This window comes from Mus caroli, chromosome X (assembly GCF_900094665.2).
Source record: "Mus caroli chromosome X, CAROLI_EIJ_v1.1, whole genome shotgun sequence".
NCBI classification, from domain to species: domain Eukaryota; kingdom Metazoa; phylum Chordata; class Mammalia; order Rodentia; family Muridae; genus Mus; species Mus caroli.
In genome coordinates this window covers 58,362,409-58,371,469 of record NC_034589.1, presented here as the reverse complement: position 1 = coordinate 58,371,469, position 9,061 = coordinate 58,362,409, and the positions used below count along the sequence as shown (strand labels likewise).

Genomic DNA, 9,061 nt, shown 5'->3' with positions numbered 1-9,061 from the left:
TCTATTTTTCTATATGTGTTTTTCAATAGTTGTAAAGAATTGTGTTGGAATTTTGATAGGAATTATAATTATATTTTTCCTTTTGACTTTTGCTTTATATATTTTTATTTCATATTTTCTTTATATGCATTTCAAATGCTATCCTGAAAGTTCCCTATACTCTCCCCGCCCTGCTCCCCTACCCACCCACTCCCACTCCCACTTCTTGGCCCTGGCATTCCCCTGTATTGGGGCATATAAAGTTTGCAATACCAAGGGGCCTTTCTTCCCAGTGATGGCCGACTAGGCCATCTTCTGCTATATATGCAGCTAGAGACACACACTCTGGGGGTACTGGTTAGTTCATATTGTTGTTCCACTTATAGGGTTGCAGACCGGTTCAGCTCCTTGGGTGCTTTCTCTAGCTTTTCCATTGGGGGCCCTGTGTTCCATCTTATATATGACTGTGAGCATCCACTTCTGTATTTACCAGGCACTGGCATAGCCTCATATGAGACAGCTATAACAGGGTTATTTTCCTAACTCCCTGAAATAGTGAAACCCAAAGTCTCAGAGAAAACATTCTTAGAAAAGAGATATATAGGAAGAAATGTAACATTATGCTGTTTTCAGGAATTTTGAAAAGTTTCATGAACCCAGTCAACTGAATTAAGTTTTAAAGGCATTTCATGAAGTCCTGTCATGATACTGCGATTTGAAGCTTTACACTAACTGAAATAAATAAATACATGTAGAAATTTGCTCTATTGACCATGTTATATTTATACTTAATTTCCATTTCTCAAATTTCCAGTTCTTTGTCTATTTTTCATTAAAATAGCTACTATCATTAGAGTGTTCAGAATTATATTTTATTTCCTAGAACTATTTGGAACTTATTCATATTTCCAAAAGTGACAAAATGTTAATAATTAGTCATTAATATGGTTTTCACATCAATGCCAGATGATTTCATAAAGTGAAATAAGTATAAGATCAATTTGTCAGCTTAATGAATAAATTATATAATTGAACTATTTATCAGTGCAATCACTGTCATGGCTAAACTAGTTGAGAATACCAGTTTTAAAAATCACATTATTAAGTTTAGTATGCAAAATGAGGATGGAAAATTTTCTTCCAGACATTACAGAAGGAAATATAGGTAGCTCACAAGGTAATAAGCTCACTTGTGGGATTTAGTTGATGTAATAAAGAACTAACTGGAGGATCAAATTTTCACAGTAAGAGAAAGAAAAATGAAAAACATTCCTTGTAGATAGGAGAAAATATAGGAAATCCAAGATCTTTGTTTTATGCTCTCAATTGCAAAATGAAATGGCCAGCTTTATGTCAACTGGACACAAGCTACAGATATCTTAGTGAAGGAAACATCAATTGAGAAAATGCTTCTGTTAGGAATGGCACCTCATGAAACTGCAAAATTTCATATAAAGCAAAGGACACTCTCAATATGACAAATTGGTAGCCTATCGATTGAGAAAGGATCTTTTTCAACCCTACATCTCACAGAGGGATAATATTTAAAATTTACAAAGAACTGAAGAAATAAGGCACTAAAAACCCAAATAATCAAATTTTTAAAATGAGATGCAGAACTACACAAAGAATTTTCAACAGAGGAATCATGAATTCCTAGAAGCAATTTAAAAAATGTTAAAGTCCTTAGTCATCAAGGAAATACAAATCAAAACATCTCGGAGGTTTCATCTTATACCAATCAGAATGGCTATGATCAAAAACTCAATAGACAGAACATGCTAGCGAAAATGTGGAGCACAGGAAACACTTCTTCATTGTTCATGGGAGTAAAAACTTTACAACCACTGAAGAGATCTACCTCAAGACCATTACTAGGCATATACCCAAAAGATACTCCAACATCCTTCAAAGATACTTGCTCAACTGTGCTCATACCAACCTTATTTTTAATAGCCAGAAACTAGAAAAAACAGCCTAGATGTGTTTCAACTAAAGAATGGATAAAGAAAATGTCGTACTCCTATACAATGGAATACTATTCAGCTATTAAAAACAAAGTTATCATGTATTTTGCAGGAAATTGAGAATATTACCCTGAGTGAGGCAATCCAGTCCCCAAAGTACATTATAAGTGGATATTATCCATAAAATGCAGGTGCCATGATGTACTCCACAGACCCAAAGAAGCTGAACAAGAAAGAGACTCAAGAAAGGAAGTTTGAGTCTCACTTAAAAGGGGAATAAAATAGACATGATATGCAGATGGAGGAAGGGAGATTGGGGGAAGGGAGGATGAAGAGGAGAATGGGGGTTCTGAATCATGTGTCAGGAGGGACAGGAGGGATGGCTAGAGGGCCATGGCAGTGAATGGAACAATGCAGCTGACATGGCTGAAGAGGTGGTGGTCATCTCCAGGGCCAAAGGAAGATCTGGGATTTGGGATATGGCCAGGAATCAATGGGGGTGACCTTGGCTCTGGCTCACTACATTCATCATGTGAAGCCTGGAGAATCTACCTCCTGTGGCCAGACAAGAATTCTCATGGAGAGCTGGAGAGCCAGCCCACTCAGGGAACTTTTGGCCTAGAATTTATTCTGTCTGAAGGACTTGTTGGCATGGGGGATGGAGATGAAACTGAGGGAGTTGTCAGCCAATAATCTGCCCAACCAGACCCATCCCATGTGCAAGCAACAATCCCTAACATTATTAATGATACTCTCTTATGCTTGCTGACAGGAGCATGATGTCTACTGAGAGGCTCCACCCAGCAGCTGGCTCAGATAGAACTACAGATACCCACAGTCAAACAGTGGATGGAGCTTGGGGACACTCATGGAAGAATAGGAGAAAGGATTGAAGGCCCTGAAGGGGACAGGAACTTCACAGGAAAACAAACAGAGTCAACTAACCTGCACCCTTGGGGCTCTCAGAGTCTGAACCACCAACCAAACACATGGGCTGGGCCTAGGCCTTCCCACACATTTGTAGCAGATATGCAGTTAGGTAGGTTCTGAACAACTGGAACAGGGGCTATCAAAAAGCTCTTGCCTGTTTGTGTGATATGTTCTTCTAGCTGGGCTCTTTTTTTCTGGCCTCAGTGTGAGAAAAAGGGCCTAGCCTTGCAGTGACTTGAAGTGCCAAGATGGTGGGAAACCCAGGTTGGGCCAACCTGCCAGAAGGAGAAAGAGAGGGAGTATGGGGGAAGGATTGTGGGAGGAGTGACTTGGAGGGGACAGTGAGCAGTATGCAAAGTGAATAAGTAAAAACAAAGAAAGGAAAAATGGGTTGTAGGCACATCTGTAGGGTATTTTCTTAATTAATAATCAATGCACAAGCACTCAGCCCAATGTGGGTGGAGCTATCCTTGGGCTGGTGGTTCTGAGTTCCCTAAGAAAGCAGGATGACTAAGCCGTCACCCTGGCAAGCCAGCTAGTAAGAAGCACTGCTCCATCAGCTCCTGTTTTTAAGTTCCTACCTTGTTTGAGTCTCTGCCTTGTATTGTATACTGCCCTGTGCTCTGTGACTCAAGATATTAAATACAAATAAAATGTTTTCTTCCCAATTTTCTTCTAGTGGGTTTTTATTTATTTATTCTTTGTTTATTTATCACAGCTATAGAAGTACTAACAAAAAATGAAGTAATTTTAAATTTTAAATGTTAAAGTAAGTAATGCCTGGTGGTGGTGTGCATGCCTTTAATCCCAGCACTTGAAAGGCAGAAGTACTTGGATATCTGTTAGTTCAGGGCATCCTACTCTACAGAGTAAGTTCCAGGAAATACAGAATATATAGAGAAACTCTCTCTTAAAATCAAATGAACAAACAAAATATCAAAAACAAACAAAACAATGACCAAAGAAAAACAAATATCTCAACCTCTTCTGACTCTCAAAAAGAACTGAAATAATGGTATTTTTAAGGTTTTATGGATATCAAATTTTGCTATTTTATCATCAAATATTTATGTTCAACAATCACTTTTTCTCGAGTACTACTGGTTTATAAAATGTCATTTTCAGTTTTATCTGTACATATTCAGTGCAGATTGTATTCAGTTTCATACATGCATATATAGTATACTTTCACTATGTTCAACATCATTCCCCTCGTACTTTCGTTCCTTTTTCCTATCCATATTAGTTTACATCATTCCTTTAGACAATTATTCCTATCTTAATGTGTGTGTGTGTATATATATATATATATATGTATATATATATATATATATATACACACACACATACAAACTCTCTTAGTTCTTAGTTTGACTTAATACACTTTATGATTCTCTCCATTTATCTTCATTTACATGAGAAAAAATATGATATAGTCCTCTGTGGCTGAAAATAATTTCATTATATATACATGTCATGCTTTCCTTCTTTATCTGGTCTTGATAGCGAAGTTGATTTCATAACTTTGCAATATTAAATACTGCATCAGTAAACATTGCTGTAGTATGTTGGCTTAAATACATACTCAAGAATGGAATATTTGCATCATGTGTAGATATATTTTTTGTTTATTGAGTAATCTCCATTTTCATAGTGACTGTATGTATCATTTTTTAAGAAAAAATTGGACATGCTGAATATTCTCAATGACTTGTGTTTAGTACATGTCTAAAAATTTAAATGACAGTTAAAAATTTAAGTGAAAAATGTCATCTATGCAACTTACAAAGAATCAAAGCTTAGCAATCCAGTCCACTGTAGAGTACCAGTTGTTTTGGCTTATGAGCTTATAACACAGTATTGTAGTCTTGCATTTCCAGACAATAATGTGTCATGTATCACTATCTGACAAAAGATTAAAATTCATGACTCAAACTTCAAATGAAAATATGTTTGCAGCTTTCTCAAAATCTTCATTGGCTCCTTGGGTCCTTCTCTAGCTCCTCCATTGGGGACCCTGAACTCAGTACAACTAAAGAGTACACATGGCGGGACCCATGACTCCAGCCACATATATAGCAGAGGATGACCTTTTGGGACATCAATGGGAGGAGAGGCCCTTGATCCTGTGAAGGATCAATGCCCCAGTGTAGGGGAATGCCAGGACAAGAAAGCAAGAATGGGTGGGTTATTGAGCAGGGGGAGGGAATATAGGATGCGGGCAGTTTCAGAGGGGAAATGAAGAAAGGGGATAACATTTGAAAATGTAAATAAATAAATTATCTAATAACATTTTTTAAAATCTTCATTGGCAAAATTATCGGAGTTATCTGCATAACCTCTTATGCCCTGACACGGTTGGATTCCCTTTTGTTGTACCACATATCACTGCTACATTTAAAAGATCTTTACCAGAAACATGCATTTCTAATATTAGTATAATTTACAACTTTTAGGACCTAGAAAAATAAGCTTTCTGGCAACATTTAACAATAACTTACTATATCTAATTTTCCTTTTTTGTGTGTAACTGAATATATTTTGTGGTTCTGTTGCTTTCACTAATTACCAAAGCTTAGCTTTTTGTAGTTGTAAAAATAATTTATTTTAAACACTCTAGTTTTCCTTAAGTTCTTCATAAATATTTCTTTTGTTTTGGAGATTAAATCACCATGTAAATTGGTAATAATGTTTCTCTCCATTTAGTTTGTTGTTGGCTACTGGTTTGTTGTATAATGTTTTTACTAAGTTTAGGTATGGGCCTTGAATTTCTAATCTTTCCAAGACTTTTACCATGAAGGGTTGTTGAATTTTGTCAAATGATTTCTCAGCATCTAAGAATATCATGTGTTTTTTTTTTCTTTTTGTGTGTTTATATAGTGAACTACAATGATGGATTTCCATATATTGAACCAAACCTGCATCCCTGGGATGAAGCCAAGTTAATCATGATGGGTGAACATTTTTATGTGTTCTTGGATTTAGTTTCCAATAATTTTATTGAGTATTTTTTCATCACTATCATCATCATGAGATGTGATTTAAAATCCAAATCTTGCTTTTCCTGTGTGATGGGGTATCCAGCACTTGCTGTAATGGGAGAACTAGGTTTTGATGAGGCCAAGTAGCCCAAGTGGAGAGATGCTTGAAGCAATCCTACTAAGATCAGGGACCAGACAAGGCCGCCCACTTTCTCCCTATGTACTCAATATAGTATTTGAAGTCCTAGCTAGAGCAATTAGACAACAAAAGAAGGTCAAAGGGATACAAATTGGAAAGGAAGAAGTCAAAATGTCTCTATTTGCAGATGATATGATAGTTTACTTAAGTGACCCTAAAAATCAACCAGAGAACTTATAAACCTGATAACTTCAGCAAAGTGGCTGTATATAAAGTTAATTCAAACAAATCAGTAGCCTTCCTCTACTTAAAGGATAAACAGGCTGAGCAAAGAACTCGAGGCTGTGCTACATGATTAAAGAATGCCGTGGGTGCCATTGGGGAAATTCCTCCTGAGGAATGTCATACAGAGACTCACAATAAGATTCAAGAAGAGTCTGACATGTAGAAAATCAGAGAACTAAAGAAGCAGATGGAGGGTGCTTACCAGGGGACCAGAAGGAACACAGTACCCAGCAGGTCAAGTTAGATGAGAAGTGGTAGTTTTGATGAAGAAAGTCATGGAGACTACTGGAGGTCAAAGAATGACATTTCTGGGACCCTGGAAATGAATTTCTTAAGGCTAACTCTGGGAACAAGAAGATATATGATTATGAATCCAATATACCAGACAGATCGTGACACAGTGGATATAAAAGTTTGTATGCTGAAGAGTTTGAAACAGACAGTAGTGATCAGCAAGACATTACCAATGTGGGAAAAAACACCTCCCCAGGTAAAAACTATCTGCCCATGAATCCCAAAAACATAAGTAGTCAAAGAAATCCCATAAGAAGAAGCAGAAAACATGGTGTCTCACACACACACACACACACACACACACACACACACACACACAAAGAAAAAAAAAGAAAAAAACACAAAAGAAAAGCAAAAAGGAAGCTCCTCAAGTGAGTTCTCAGTACCAGGAAAAGGAAGCAACCACACAAGAGCAAGAAAAAAAGCTAGAAAAAAAAAAAAAGGCTCCTAAAAAATCTTTACCTTTAGGTGGAGAAAGTGATACTTCTCAGTCAGATGATTCTGCATTTAGCTTCTAGAAGTTCTGAGGAACTCAAGGAAAGTGACACTAAGAATACCGAAAGGTCTAATATCCACTTATCAGTGAATGCATATCAAGTGATTTCTTTTGTAATTGGGTTACCTCACTCAGGATGATATCCTTCAGATACATCCATTTGCCTAAGAATTTCATACCCAAGATACAATTTGCAATACACAAGAAAATCAAGAAGAAGCCGGGGTCAGTGGTGGCACATGTCTTAAATCCCAGCTCTTGGGAGACAGAGGCAGGTTGATTTCTGAGTTCCATGCCAGCCTGGTCTACAATGTGAGTTCCAGGACTGTAAGGGCTCTACAGAGAAACCCTGTCTTGAAAAACAAAACAAAACAAAACAAAACAAAACAAAACAAAAAATAAACAAACAAACAAAAAACAAAAACAAAACAAAAACAAAAACAAAACAAAACAAAACAAAACAAAAATCATGAAGAAGGAAGACCAACATGTGGATACTTCATTCCTCCTTAGAATAAGGAACAAAATAACCATGGAAGGAGTTACAGAGACAAAGTTTGGAGATGAGACGAAAGGATGGACCATCCAGAGAATGCCCCACCCGGGGATCCATCACATAATCAGCCACCAAACACAGACACTATTGCATATGCTAGCAAGATTTTGCTGAAAGAACCCTGATATAGCTGTCTCCTGTGAGAATATGCCAGTGCCTGACAAATACACAAGTGGATTCTCACAGTCATCTAAAGGACAGAACACAAGGCCCCCAATGGAGAAGCTAGATTAAGTACCCAAGGAGCTAAAGGGATCTGCAACCCTATTGTTGGAACAACATGATGTACTAACTAGAACCCCGGAGCTCTTGTCTCTAGCTGCATATGTAGCAGAAGACGGCCTAATCGGCCATCTTTGGGAAGAGTGGACCCTTGGTATTGCAAACTTTATATGCCTCAGTACAAAGGAACACCAGGGCGAAGAAGTGGGAGTGGGTGGGTAGAGGAGCAGGGCGGGGGGAGGGTATAGGAGACTTCCGAGATAGCATTTGAAATGTAAATGAAGAAAATATATAATAAAAATTTGGAAAAAAAAAGAAAGAAAGGAAAGAAAAAATAAGGAGAAGAGCGTCCATGTTCCCATGCCTGACCCTGAGGTACAAGAGAACACAAGTAAGTACAAGAACTTACTAATGACCTGGGTACAGCAATTTTTTTTCTTTTAATTTACTGTATAGGTATTGATCCCTAAGTGATTAATTGAAAAAATAATTATTTCAGGAAACCTTAACAAACAATACCGGATTTCTTATTAACAAAAGGGGATAGAGATTAACAAACCACAATAGGAAACAAAGGTATCTGTGGCAGGACAACTCTGACTAATGTCAGAACTCTGTGCTGCAGGAGTCACCCAATTTCCCTGCTGGTCAGGGTTTACAGTTACATTTAGCACAACCCAAGCACAACAGTAACTGAATAGTAAATGTTTTTCTAGTTTCATTGCTGTATATTGCCTAAATGCTCTTCTGTTTGAAATTATTTGTTTAGTTGTCCTATCTATCAAATGGAAAAATTAGCAAGTAGTTATGTTGCTAATGATGCTTTCAAAGAGATTCAGAACAAGTTGTAGTTTTCTTTTCTTTTTTTTAAAATATTTTTTTATTACGTATTTTCCTCAATTACATTTCCAATGATATCCCAAAAGTCCCCCATACCCTCCCCGCTACTTCCCTACCCACACATTCCCACTTTTTTGCCCTGGCGTTCCCCTATACTGGGGCATATAAAGTTTGCATGTCCTATGGGCCTCTCTATCTAGGCCTACTAGGCCATCTTTTGATATATATGCAGCTAGAGTCAAGAGCTCTGGGGTACTGGTTAGTTCATAATGTTGTTGCACCTACAGGGTTGCAGATCTCTTTAGCTCTTTGGATACTTTCTCTAGCTCCTCCATTGGGGGCCCTGTGATCCATCCAATAGCTGACTGTGAG

At 37.5% G+C, this 9,061-nt stretch overlaps 1 pseudogene; it reads left to right on the top strand.

Moving 5' to 3' along the window:
- The first annotated feature begins 6,358 nt into the window (after nucleotides 1-6,358).
- The window catches only part of LOC110286223, a 15,052-nt pseudogene continuing 12,349 nt past the window's right edge, over nucleotides 6,359-9,061 (top strand).